This window comes from Thunnus thynnus, chromosome 13 (genome assembly GCF_963924715.1).
Source record: "Thunnus thynnus chromosome 13, fThuThy2.1, whole genome shotgun sequence".
Taxonomy (NCBI): domain Eukaryota; kingdom Metazoa; phylum Chordata; class Actinopteri; order Scombriformes; family Scombridae; genus Thunnus; species Thunnus thynnus.
In genome coordinates, this window is record NC_089529.1 from 21,744,574 (window position 1) to 21,759,953 (window position 15,380).

Here is a 15,380-nt window from a genome sequence, read left to right on the forward strand (position 1 = left end):
TCATTTGGGTTGGTCATATTGAAAAGCTGGTGCATAATACTGTATGTGTGTGTTTTTTTGGATGACTGCTGTATCACAGCCCTGTTCAAAACCATGAACTCTGGAGTAATGTTGCCGTTGGATGTTAAGTTCAGTTTTCCCATTCCTGTATTTTATCCTCTTCCAGGCTTTGGCTAACATGGTAACTTGAATCTTATGGGCTCTACAGGGGCTGCATTTACATTAGATTAGATAATTTGTCAAATCTTCACTTTGTTTTCCCTTTTCACAGTGAAGGCCATCCAGGCCCACACACATGTTGGTAAGGATAAAGCACATGGCCAAAGTTAGATATATATCATATTGCATACATGATTTGTGAGCACTTAACCCACTATTCATTCACCTGTATAAGCAAGTTCTGACCAGCATTAGACAACCATTGCATCTGTTGTGTATTAACTTGCACAACACTGACCCATGCAGCCACCCCTCAAACTGCTTTTTGTACAGGAAGACAACTGCAAGTCTGGAAACAATACCAGACAATTCTAGTCTTTGTAATGAAACCAACTTGCCTCTGTTTGTACTGCACTGTTTATCTCATTTGTATCGTCTGAGGTGGACACCAGCATGCCAACACTTGCATCTGAAGCAGCTCCTTCTTTAATGTTTATAGGTTGTGTGTAGGAATCATGTAAAAAGTCGAAATCAGATCCTTAAGTTGTGTAAAAGTGCCAGTACAATTAAAATCCTATGTAAGTTAAAGTATTATTATTAAGATCAGAAGTAAAAGTACTGGTTCTGCAGAAAAATTGGTCTCTATGTCTGATAATATGATAAATGACCCCTCCAAGATCTGACAAGTCACAAGATAAATCTGATAAATAGGAGAGAAAAGAAGAAAAAACTAAATTCTGCTTCACAAATTTGTATACATTTATTTGACTTTACTCCAATTTATACTTTTTGTTAAAGATGCTGTGTGTGGGATTTAGTGGCATCTAGCAGTATATTTTAATTAGTGTATAATCACCTGTGTTTTCGTTACCGTAGAATGAGCCCTTTATATCTACATAGGGAGCGGGTCGTCTTCCATTGAGCCCGCCATATTGCACCGCCATGTTTCTACAGTAGCCCAGAACGGACAAACCAAACGCTGGCTCTAGAGAGGGCCTTTCATGTTTTTCGCAAGATTCGCGGCCACGGTAGGTTCTCCTACACACTTGGAACGGGAGGGGGAGGGGTGGGGTATTCAGTTTGCCGCAATGTGCAACCTCACCACTAGATGCCACTAAATCCTACACACTGCACCTTTAATGTTGGATAATTTTACCTCCTCGGTCTCCAAAAAGTTATTTAAAGGAAACCATCTGAAGAGTTTAGAGCAGGATACAGACTTTGGTGGAAGTGCTAACAACTCATAAACGTGATAAGGAGCCCGAACGAGACACTGCTTTTTGTAAGGGGTCATAAGCCCCTGGTTGAATTTTTAACAATGACTTTTATTATATAAACTTATCATATATAAATTCTATTCTGTTAAGTGACTAGTACTTGAGTAAATATACTTAGTTACTTTTCACCTCTGCATATAAGTAATATTTAGTCAGTAATATTTAAACTCTGGTTCAATCCAGAAAGACTGGAAACAACGGCATGAACTATGAATTCATTTAGCACAGGAGGTTTTGTGTTGGCCCTGTTACATGGATCCACATTCACACATCAAGACTCTTGAGATCCTGAGGACTGTAGACGCTGGAGAAAGGTTGTGATAGGTTGAGTAGGAAAACTCACCATGACAGTGGGACACTTTTATAGCACGAAGAGCTGCGAGTAATGTGTGCTGGCAAAGGCAGGTGAGTGTGTTCATGCTTGAACTTGTGCCAGGAGCTTCATTTCATGGCATTGCATTTATACCTCCTACTCTGAGATACATGCTGACATTTTCTGCTGTCTTATGTTGCTCCAGGCAGTAGGAACTTGAAAGCTGAGGTAAAAGCTTTAACTGTAAAATACAGATTATTAATGATAATGGTTCAGTTTGTACACAGACAGGAATTTCTTGCATAGAACCTGAACTTGCCAATTTTCTTAACTTGTGTTGTGATTTCAATATTTAGAAAGGTCATGTCAGTAAGGAAATTCATGTCCAACTCAACTCATCATTTACGCTAAGCAAAAGGGTGATGCAGCCAAAAGATGTAACATTATGAGTCCAGTTTTCTGTCAAAGAGCTCTCAGTCAGTGCTGTTAAACAGAACGTTTGGATTTCACTCTCATGTTTGTATCCATTACTTCCTGTGGATGGAGGGCTGTCCATACTCAAAACCGCGGGCCTGTCTCATGAAGCAGGATTGTTAGCTGGATAGCGGTGCTGAAGAAAACCTGAAACCCTGCAAAATTTGAGAACATTCTCTGAAGTAAAGCCAGGTTAGAGCAGTTATGAATAAATCCAAATCTTTATCACTCTTAAGGGAATTTGTCTTGGATGAGGGGCCTTCTGAATATCCACATAAAATGCATAAAAACCTCAGACTGTACACAATTGACCCCCTCCCCCCTAAAATTATAAGAAATTACGCTTTGTGACGCATGTCTCAAGACTTTTACTTGAGCAAATAATTGAATCTACAGGGTCTCAGAACGGATGAAATACAGTCAGTAGTCACTAAATGCAGCTTTGACTAATGAGTCAGAGCTTAAGGCTCCAGTGTCTTACTCACTTCAACTTATGACCTTTTATTTCAAGCCTCTACATATGAAAACAAAGATTATTTTCATACTGATTAATCTGTTGATTATTTGTATTGATTTTTTAGTCTTCAAACTGTCACAAAAGAGTAAAAAATGCCCATCATAATTTCTAGTTTACTGAGGAAAACAGCAAATCCTCACATATAAGATGCTTGAAACCTGCATGTTTGACAGTTTTCCTTCGATGATTATGCTTTCAAAATTTTTGTTGATTTAATAATCAGCTTATCAATTAATCGACTAATTTCAGCAAAGCAAGCCTCTCTGTGAGGCCACCCTGTGTCCTCTGAGGAGAGAGACTTTCTAAGTGACCAGACAGCCATTTCTACAAGGCCAAACTGGGCCAGACCAGGCCAGATGTGGCCCCTTTAGATAATTGGCCTCAGCTGATGGCCAGACGCAGCAGGCAGCCAAGCCAGCCCTCCCATTAGTGAACTCCCTGGATTCTGGCTCCTTAATCCGTTTTCAGTTTCACCTACTAATTCTGCACCGCCAGCAGTCCTGCGCGCACACACACACACACACACACACACACCAGAACAAGAGGGAGACAGACAGGGGAAGGAATGAGGAAGAAAGAAGCAGAGAAAGTGGGGAGGGGGATAAGAGATTGAGAGGTGGAGGGGAGTAAATGACAAACGGAGAGAGAGGAGTGGAAAGGAATAGAGTCGAGAATAGATGAGTGGGACAAGCCAGGTGGGGGATGCTTTTTTCCTTCTTCTTTTGTGCAGACCTTGAGATGGAAAAATAATAATTCTCCTCAGCATAAATGTCTAGTGCCCCTGAGAGCGAGAGAATGGGAAAGAGAGAGATGGAGTGGAGGTTTCATCAGTGAGTGAGAGAAGAAACCGCGAGCAGGAGAGAGGCTTTCTGGGCTTTTTCCTGCTGTGCTTGATAGTGGTCCATATTTCTCCACTAGTGTGTGAATCCTAGTTTCACTCCCTGGCCATGTGAGAATGGCGTGGGGGTCCAGTAGCTGCAATCTGATACTGCCAAATAAAGATAACAAGGTCATAGAAAGTCAATCTTGACATAAGTCTGCTTTTGGAGTCTCTAGGGGAGTGCACAGGCCAGTGTTTAGCATGTGAGCTCGTCTGTTGTGGGATTCGCTGCAGACACACCGCTGATAGTAATCACAGTGTGTGCTTGATGCCAAAAAGCAACCAGGAGCTTAACATTTGTAGAGGCATTTGTACGGCATTTGTTATTTGATCAAATGCACCCCGTTTGTACATTTCCCATGTGGTGCGGCAGTAACTACTGGACGATCACTGGTTGTTCTCATCTGTGTGAACAGAAACATATTGTTGTCTGTTTTGCTGATTTTTTGCCGATGAATGGCAATTTCATGCTGTCTTCTTCCATTTAAAAATTGCACTGACAACTTGTCAGTGCAATTCTGTTTTGTTAAAAACACATTTTCTTATGAAGGATATCTGTAATGGATGTCACATTTATACCAGAGTGAAGTAAAGTACTGTGTCAGCAACAGAAAACCTCTCTAATACAGACATGCATTACAATTGTTGCTGTCTTGTGAAAACCATGTGTCTCCAAACTGCCAACTTTTCATGAGCTAATTAAAGCTAATTACAATGTACTTGTAAGTCCAGTGTTTTTTTTTTTTTATGGTTTATGTAACATGAGAAGTAGGAGGGATTTTCTCAGGCAATAAAGGAATGTTTAATTCTGTAGTTTATCTAAAAAATGTAAAACCCCAAAATTACATGATTTTCACTGGAAAGGAATTGCTGTCTAGTAGTGTCAAATGGAGTTAATCTGTTTTTTGTAACAAGGAGCCAATCTTAATATGTCTATGATGGGAATATCATTAGTTTGCAGGTATCTGGTCATAAACTAAAACATTGGACAAATAAAAAAATGAGCTGATGATGGCACTAGTTTAAAAGTTTAGGGATCATCATAGTTATTTCAGATCATCCTGTGGGGAACATGAATGGTTGTACCAAATATCATGGGAATGGGAATAGTTGTCAAGACATTTCATTAAAAACCAAAAATCTCAACCTCATGGTGGTGCTACAGGAAATGTCAGGGGATGATCAAAGTCGGTAGGTTTCATCATCTGGGGGCCATGACTGTCTGTACAAAATCTCATGGCAGTTGTTGCTGAGATATTTCAGTCTGGACCACAGTGGTCTGACATTGCCATCCATATAGCAATGCTGCTAGTGTTGCTAAAAATATTAAACTTGATTAAACTGATTGATTAAACTGTGTGGTTGTTGCATAACACTGTTACAGGAAACTATGTGTTATGTACAGTATTTTCTGTTTGAACATATAAAAAAAATCACTTATAATGGGGCTATAAATAAAAATTGTGGGTTGGGGTATATTGCAATATAAATAAAACCTGAATACATATAAATTATAGTACATGTCCATATACTTTTGTCTACTTTTGGTGTGTAACTGTTGTTCCAAATGCTGGAGCACACAGTTTTATTTTAGACAATATGGTGATTACAACTTAATGGTAACAGTCTCAACATAACAAAAGTGAGATCCAAAATGAAATGGTTTTCCTGGTTTGGTGTGGAAGAACTTTACTGGCCTGCATGGAGCTGTGACCTCAACCCCATCCGACACCTTTGAATGAACTGGAACATCGACTGCGAGCCAGACCTTATCACACAGCATCATTGTTGGACGTCACTAATGCTCTTGTGGCTGAATGGGAGCAAATCTGCAAGCAGGTTCCAAAATCATGTGGAATTTTTTCCCAGAAGAGTGCAGGCTGTTATTGCAGCATATTAATGCCTGTGGTTTTGAAATGCGATATTCAGAAATCACATATGGGTGTAGTATTTGTGTGTCCACATACTTTTGATTATTAGTGTTTTGACCATAAGGTGTTTTGTTACTTTTTTTCTGCCATGCCTAATCTGCCTCAAGTAGTGATTTCCTACATCTCCCAGAATTCCCGGTATGGGTGTGAACTTGCAATTCATGGTTCAAAGAGGAGGAAGAAGGACGACGAGTTAAACCCAGGATTTCTGTTTTTCGTGCCTGCCCCTGGAGGTATCTGTGCACACCAAAGAAGTCAGATAATTGGTTTTCTTTAAAACAAATAAAATATTTTCTCTCATGCAGTAGACTTCATTCTTTACTGAGCCACCCACAGCTCTCTTTGGTGTGTTTTAAGCACATGACACGCAAAAGACTAGGCTGTGAAGTCACTGCAGCTCAACTCAGCACGGTCACTAATCCCAAAATGACTGTCATGTGTCAGCTTTGTCAGAATTACTGCGGTACAGAGATGGAGTCTTGGCGGTAATTGAATCATTTTCTCAGGACACATATAATTATAGTAATTGATGCTGTTGTACTTGGGCTTGCAACAGCATGCAGTTATTGGCCAAATGCTCTTTTGACTGCATGGAATCCAATATTTTGTAATCAAACCTCTGCTCAATTAATCAAATTGTATCTCTTAGCAGCACAGCATAAATTTTGGCTTGTCATATCAGGTAGCATTGCAGTCATCAGGTCGGCCTTAGGCTAATTTAATTAAAATACATTCATAAAGATAACACATTTCACTTTTGGTGCATGCTGTAAGTGGATGTATTACATTGTTAATGTTGGAAATGCAATGAAATATTGGAGGAAGGAAGTAAAATAAGCCACCATTTGGCCATTTGAGACATTTGGCTGATGCTCCTATCCAAACAGATTTTAAGCAGAGTGTCAGTTGTTCAAGGACTTTCTTTTGGAAACACTATGAGAGTCAAATGGATCATTCCTGTGAGCTTTCAGACTCTCATCTATGCAGCTGTTCATCTTTTAAACACACTTAGATTGTACATCACCCAGCACAACGGTGTGGCACATTGATGTGTTTTTAAAAGCCTTTAATGACACTGATGTGTTTTTAATAATGCGGGTTGATAGCACATAGGCTAAACTTGTTACTAGACTCAATTCATTGTTGGTTTTGGCCTTTTAATGAGATTTGTTGACAGAAAAAATTAGTACCAAACATTTATGTAACCACCAGCTTCAGAAAGACACCTTTCATTGGAAACATGCCCCCCCCTCCTTTCTTCAAACATGGTACAACCAGGAAGTATAAATAGATTGCAGATCCTTGGCAGAACCTTTTGCCTGAGAACCAGCAAGCAGATGAGAAACTAAGGTAAGAAAATTGCAAGTGTGTTAGCCGTGTCTAAGCTAATGATCATCCAGTAGACAGAAGACATTTTGGTTGTGTTATTAGCACAACTGCTCATTCATTTCATGCTTTGTGTAGCACTGACTTCCATGGTTGCTAAGAACTGCACCATGATGAGTCCTCCTATGTTGTATAAGTAAAAACTATGAATACACACACAGCATGAAATGGACCATGAAATAAAGGGGAATACGCAATTATAAAAACAAACAAGCTTCCTCATCACAACCTAGAAGTGTTCATAGTAGCATTTTCTTTTTCAAGAATATTTTTTATTGCAGGTTGGATACAGTCCACACTGGTACATAAAAGCAATCTTTCTGTTTTTCTTTCAAAAATGGCATTAAAGTGGTGTAAAACAACACACAATTACAATTATTTGGCAGATTTTATACACATGAATGGGCGAGGTAGCTAAAAAGCAAGATTCATGCTAGAAAACAAGAGCAAACCAAGAGAGCAACACAAGAAAAAGTGTATAAAACAAATAATTAAACATGTATACAGTTACCACTGTTACAGGATTAATTCTGTCGACCATTTTGGGACCATCAACACTGGTCCCCAAACATATTCCTCCTTCCTGCAATCTTGAATCTAAGCTTCTCCAGATGGAGGATCTCACCCAGCTCCCTCAACCACATCTCAAATGAAGGCACAGCATCAGACTTCCATAAACACAAAATAAGTTTTTTTTTAGTCAATACAGCACCCAAATACACCAGCCATTTGACACTGCCAGAGTTCAGAGCAATGTTACTCGTAGACCCCAAAATGGCCACAAGGGTGTCAGGCTCCCATTGTTTGTCAAATGCTTTTGAGAAAAAATCAAATACAGAAGTCCAGAATGAGTGGAGGTTTGGGCATGTCCAGAACTGGTGTGAAAAGCTACCAGCTTGATTCTTATATTTGTTACACAATGCTGATACACTGGGATACATCTTGTTTACTTTGACTTTTGAGCAGTGCAACCTATATATTACTTTAAATTGTATCAGATTATGTCAAGCATTTACTGAGCACTGGTGAATATATATATATGACATGTTTCCCAAAATTCAGTGAGGGTTACACCTATTTCTATCTCCCACTTAGTTCTGAACCTTTCTGTGCTGACTACTTCCTGACTAATGAGTGTCTGGTATAGTATCGACACTACTCTTCTTCATCCTGGTCTAACATTAACTATCATTTCAAGTGCATGATATTGTGGTATGTCTGCAAATGTAGATATGACACCTTATAAAGTTACGGATCTGTAGATATTGTGTAAGTGTGAGGCTGAGAGATCGTATTTGTTCCTTAACATAGCAACATTTTCTAAAGTAGTAACTGAATAACATTGATTACCCGTTAGCATAGCACTGGACATGAGCCTATCCATGTTTTTTTGCCATTAGCCTGTATTCCCGGAGTTTCAAATGTGGTGTTTTCTTTTTTCATGCCAATGTGCTCAAATGCTCACCTAAGCAAGGTTGACATCTGTTCAACTTTTGATATCAAGTGATAGTTATGCAGAAACACTGTAAATGAGAAGGTTATGGAAAATTATCTTGAAACCATGAGGGTTTCTGTCAAATTTAAGGGTTGTGAGGCTGAGACTGTTTTGCCCTCACACATCATGTAGGCCATACCAGATGTGCTCTGTTGTCTTTTGCCTGAGAGGATCATAACACGCTTGATATAAAAATAGAGATTCTGCTGACATAAGAACTGCTTTGTGGATTGGATTGATGCTGAACTGAAAAATGTTTGATTTATTCATTTGCTGCATGCTTGAAGTCTATGCTACTTGTCTGTCTAGTGAGGAAGTAAATCACATTAAATTACTACATTTTTAAATGGAGCTTGGTGTGATAATGTCTGCACACAGAGTAGTTTTAATTAGTTTAATCTGTTCATCGTTTAGTCAAATTCATTTAGCTGTGACTTGCGACAAGCACAGAAATCAAAGACTTCACCTCTCAAAGTAAAATAATTCATCTGTTCACAGGATGGGACATAAAATTCAGAAAGAGTCCATGGATTGAGTTTGACTGGAGCATATGCAGAAGACATGTATCATACACATGTTGCTCAGAGTGATGGAAGACATAAGGCTCCGCCTCATGAATGTGGAAATATGGAAAAGTCCTGTTGCTGCAGCTGAACAGGTAAAATGAATCATTCTTATGCTGCATTTGAAGGGTTTTTCCAGGGAAAGATGTCATCAATAATCAATGGTACCAAACCCAGCTATTCAGAACATCAAATGTAAATATATTTATACTCACTGGCTTTAAATGTTAAGTTCACTCAGCTAGAAAAGTCTGATTAGGAAAATGGTATCACTTTATTGTGCAGGTAAGATTTAAGCTGTATCATGTTATTATAACCAGGGAACTGCTTTGTCTACTGTCATGATATCAATATTATGCACATTATATAAGTTTGTGGACACCTGAACATTACCATCATATGATAATGTTGTTCCAAAACCATGAGCATTAATACGCAGCTATAACTCTTCTGTGAGAGCTTTCTACAAGATTTTGGAACCTGGCTGCTGAGATTTTCTCCCATTCTGCCACTAGAGCATTAGTGAGTTTGGGCACTGGTTTGGGTGATTAAGTCTGACACAATTCATCCCAAAGGTGTTGGATGTGGTTGAGATCAGTGCTCTCAGTGCTCCATGCAGGCCAGTCAAACTGGGAAAACCCCACTTTGTGCACAGGGCATTGTGGTCATCAACAGAAATGTGCCTTCTCCATGCTGTCGTCACAAGGTTGGAAGCACTGTTGTTTAAAATATAATTTTAAGCTGTAGCATTAAGGTTTCCCTTCATAGGAACTAAGGGGCCTAACCCCAAACCAACAGTGCTGGACAGAAGTGTCCACATTTGGCCAGCCAGTGATCAAATCAGATCCTTGGAAGCTTTGGTCACCTCACACTGTTTTTACAATGCAAAATGATCTCTTTAGAGCATGCAAATTGCAGTGGAAAAGTCAAAATTTATACACTAAAAACCACTTCCCTCTCAGATATTAAACAGATCTTTTTTTTTTTTTTGATCAATGTGAGCGCAAACACCTGATGACTCATGCTGTATTTCTTAAATTCCACTTTGGACAGCATATGTATTAAGAAAAATGGATCTGGGGGCATGCGGCTTTCTGTACATGCAGCTTGCAATTTAACATTTAAGTCAAAACTGGTCAGCTTTGCCACCACAAGTCTTGTGTCTCTCACCTGTGGTTGCCATAAGTTGCCATAAGTTTATTACCTATGGCAGTGTGGCTGAGCTGTGGTTAGTTTGCACCACAATGATATACAACAAGGGACAGAAAGCCAAACAGTGACTTAACTGCTGTGTGTTAGTGTACACCAAACTCTATACTACCAAAGTGCATTTAAAACGAGCAAAAGCAAAACATCTTGAGTTACTGTTTGTGATACGTGTTTCATGGTAACAGTAATCCAAAAGCAATCAAATGTGAACAGAAATTCAGGATTCAGCCTGTTGGTTAAACTCTCCTGTTTTGTTCTTTGTGAGTTTGAGAACTGAAAAAGCTTCATGTAATTGTAAAAGAAAAGATTTTTTTTTTCTCCAGGACGACGTTGTGCAGCTAAAGGGCCACACCGAGTTTTTTTGTGTGCACGTTTTAGCTTTTTTTTGCTACTACAAATCGGGCATATTTCACATCACTATCAACAAGTTTTTCAAAGCATACCACAATTTTTTTTTTGACTGTGTGCATTTTTTCCTACTTTCCAACCAGCCATTACTTTTGATTAATTTTAGTATTGTACCAAATCATCATGCAGACACTTTTGAAATGGGCTTATATATAAGTCACCTATCACACTAAGTGTTCACTTTCATTGATTGATTGGAGGTTCTGCACTGCATTACAACACAATATCACTTTGACATTAATAAAAGCAGACAAGATGTTCATTGTGATGGATTTTCCATCTCATGCATTTTTCAGGTCTTTGCAATTTGATTTTCATACCATATGAAAATGAACATAAATCAAAAGCTTCCTGGAAGATTGGAAAAACATTTAAAAAGCTTTAAAAAATATGGTGTGCTTTAGAAAATGGTCTGCAGTTAACAAATAGGACTAATGTCTTGTTTTTGGGTTGCAGCAGCTGCCTGGCACCCTGAGAGATAAATGTCACACTCATTAAGAAAGATGAAGGCTGGCGCTGCTATTGTTTGATTACAGGGCCAGTGTTGTTATATTATAGAGACCAGGAAGGCTACTGAATAAACTGCAGGTGTGGATCTAAACAGGGACTTGGTGTGTTTATAGGATGCAGCGGTGTAGGTTCAGGATCAGATGAGCTGCTGCAGGGACCTGGCAGCAGAAAACCAACAGAAGCTCAGCAGCATTGTAGTCATAGTTGAGGGGAGGCCTCGGTTTAAAAGCGCTTGTTTTGTTAATTAGGGCACACCAGATCGACAAGGTTGTAGAGACTATTCAGATGTCACGTCTGAGAAGTGTGACATTGAAATGGCATCTAAAAATACTACATACTGCCTCTTGTTACATTGTTGTATGTCAAAAAGTTAGATGAAATAAGTAAATAAAAAGGAAAGTGGTTGTTGCCTCCTTTGTGCAACCATTCAGTATATTTTCAAATCCTATTTGACTCTTGTCTCTTTGTTTGTTTACTCCATTTCCTTTATAGTCTACCACAGTTTAACCTCATCCATGTTATGTTTGTTGTGTATGTACCCTGTCACCTTCAAGTGGCCATTAAACATGTGCACACAGCAGGATGTACATGACATTCAGATAAACTCCTGTTGAACAGTACGTGACTCCAGATTTTTATGTCAGTCATTTAGCAATAATCTGATTAAACACAACTTTATCAAGGAATACGCACCCTGTGAACTCAATGACATTTAAAACAATAAAAGACTAGATTTTGATATAAGGCCACAACATAATAGTGCAGGACCAACCTTAGTTAATATTCAGTGGTGCAAATACCAAAAACAATGAAGATTTGGGGATCTCCTTTGGGATCTGGAGGCCCTGTGGAAGTTGCCTGTTCTGCCCAGCTGGTAATTCAGACTTGCCTCAATGTGGCCAAGCTGAGAGCAGTTAAAGTCTAAAGAGGCCTTATGGAAAGCCAGTATTGTTGTTTAGATATTCAAATAAAAGTATAAAATGAAGCATGATGACGTACTTAAAAAAAAACCAAAATTTCCTGGTTGAGTTCTTCTTGAGTAAGCAGTTATACAACTAACTGTAAAAGGTCTGTGATGACATTATAAAGTCCAGCATAATTTCTCTTTCATCCTGTTTTGATTTTACATTGCGGTTAATTTGCATTGAGTGTCAGTGGTGAAAATGTTGCGTCCAGTTTGGCTGCAGTCTTCCCCTTTTGATGCTGTGACCTTCATTTGTTGTGCTGCAACTATTATTTTCATTCACAATTAATCTTCTGAGTCGTTTCTCAATTACTCAATTAAGCATTTTGCCAATTAAATGGCAGAAAGGCATTAACATTAACAAGGACATGTCTTTAAATTGCTTGTTTTGTCCTACAACTAGTCCAAAAGCCAAAGATGTACAGTATATACAGTAGTAGGTTATATTTCACACTCTGTATCAGAGTGTGTGTGAGTAAGAGCTGTATTTCACAGAGAACACACACACATGATATTACCTTCAGTTATCACTGTGTACAATTTAAGTCATTTTTATGTGTGACCTTACTCTTGAGAACAGACACTGACTCAACACAACACACACCTGGTTAGATATACAATATAGACACATTCAAACCTATTTTGTTGAGAGATTGAAATTGAGAGAAAGTGGGGAGTTCCCATTACTAGACTAGTTCAAATATTTACTGGCAATAAAGCAGCGTGTTGAACTTTGCCCTCCAGGTTGAGGCGCGTTCACGGTGCCGCGAGGTCGTATTTATTACTGGAAACAACTATTATGGTTTACATTTACAACTGCGTGCGCGCTTTGTTTTTGTTGCGAATCACCATGAGCCTCGAGTGCGCTTTGTACTCCCGTCAAACATTTCCAAATCAAAGCGCATAGCTACATTTACAGCCAGTGCGCATGCCCGCCCTGAGTAAATGTTCTGTCTCCGTCGTGCACGCGGGCGCGCCCAAGGAAAGAATTTGAAGCCTCGCGCGCTGCTGATTTTGCTGTTGCGACTTGTTATAAATGGTAAACTTCAACGACAAGAGCCTCAGTGAACCTGTGACAGTAAGTAAAAAGAATTACAGAAATAGAAACAACACAGTGCGTCTAATATACGAATGTTAACTTTAAACGTGACCAGTCGTATCTGTCTACAGGAGATAAAATCACCAAAACGCACCTACAGTAAGTCTAGCCTACATAAACTCACCTGAGAGTGTCATAGATTCACTACATATTAAAGTGAAATATTACAATTATTACATTTTCTTCTTGTATATTACATATACAAAAAGGCACCTTAAGACCTACATAAACTCAGACTCATTGTGACAGACTCAGTAGCCTATATGTTAAGGGAAGATATGATAGGAATATTGTAGAAGATAAAATCACCAAAACACTTTAGAGGTCTACATAAACTCCCTTTAAAGTGTGACAGACTCACTGGCATATAGAGATAAAATCACCAAAACGAAAGGTCTACATAAACTCACCAGAAAGTGCTATACATTCACTACATATTAAAGTGAAATATTATAGGAGATCAAATGACCAAGAAGGCACCTCACGATCTACATAAAATCTTAAATGTGACAGATTCATTAGCCTACATGTTCAGAGAAGATATTACAGGAAGATTATAGGAGATAAAATCACCAAAACGCTCCTGAGATCTACATTAAGTCCCTTTCGAAGTGTGACAGACTCACTACATGTTAAAGTAAAACGTTATGGGGATATTATGGGTGATAAAATCACTCAAACGCACCTTAAGGTCTACATAAACTCACCTTCAAGTGCCATAGATTCACTACAAATTAAAGTGAAATATTATAGGAAATAAATTTGTCAAAAAATACACCTTAAGGGCTACATAAATTCTAAAGTGTGACAGACTCACAACATGTTAAGGTGTGATTAATTATAGGAATATTATAGGAGATAAAATGACCAAAAAGTCACATTAAGATCTACATAAACTCACTTTAAAGTGTGACAGACTCACTAGCATATAGAGATAAAATCACCAAAACGAAAGGTCTACATAAACTCACTTCACATTATGGTACAATATTACAGAAATATCATTGGAGGAAAAAAATCTACACAAACTCATTTTAAGTGTGACAGACTCGCTACACGTTCAGATAGAATATTATATGAATATTATATACACCACAGGAAATAAAAATGCCAAAAAAGTACCTTAAGGTCATAAATTCATATCACAGACACGCTACATGTTAAGGTAAAATATTATAGAAATAAAGTAGAATCACCAGGAAATACATTTCCCGAGAAAGGCACTTTAAGGTCAACATAAACTCGCTTTTGAGTATCACACTCACAAGTAAGGATAAAATATTAGAGGAATATAATAGAAGTATTAGAGGATTGTAGGTTAATTACCAAAAAGCCACCATAAACTCGCTTTTGAGTATTACAGACACACGTCAGGACACAAGTCGAGATAAAATATTATAGGAATATAATAGAAATAGGCCCTCTGTTGGAAGGTAATTCTCAAAAAGCAACCATGAGGTCAAGATAAATTCACTTTTGAGTGTCACAGACACGCTTCAGGTTATGGTTAAATTATTATTTTAGGACTATCAGTACTGACTGAGTTTTAAGTCTCCTATATAACAACAATGGGAAGAATACAGGAATATTAGTATGTAAAATTTAAATGGAAAAAAAACTGGACATATAAAGCCTGGAGTAATATGGACTAAGAACAGAAAGTTTCTAATAATACTGATAAGAAGTTCACTATTCTTCCTTTAGACGCTGGTTTACTTTAGAAAGTTTGATGACTTGCAACAACTGTGTGTCTAAATCACTATCGTATAAACCATGTAATAATTCTGCAGGTAGCATAGGTCATTTTATTAGTCACTATTGGCCTGTTGTACATGTGATGATTTATTAAAGGCTGGGCTCTAATCCTAACATCCGTCCTTCACAGTGCACTATCAGTTAAAGCACACAATCACTTGTGCTGCGCGCTAATATCAGTCCAATGGTGAGTAATATAGATATGGGGATTTCTGCAGGCGTCAGAAAACAAGATATGGTATTGATTAAATTCATTTTGTTTGCACTATCGCCAAAGTAGGACTAAGATACTACTTTTTTTTAAAATAAGCATATTTTCTAGGAGGTGTTTCACACATTTTGAGACAGACTCGATTCTGTTTTCAGAGTTTCGTATTTTTCTGCGGCTCAAATAAATTGAGAACAGAAACGGCTTCGACTCACATACAAGCTGCTTTTTC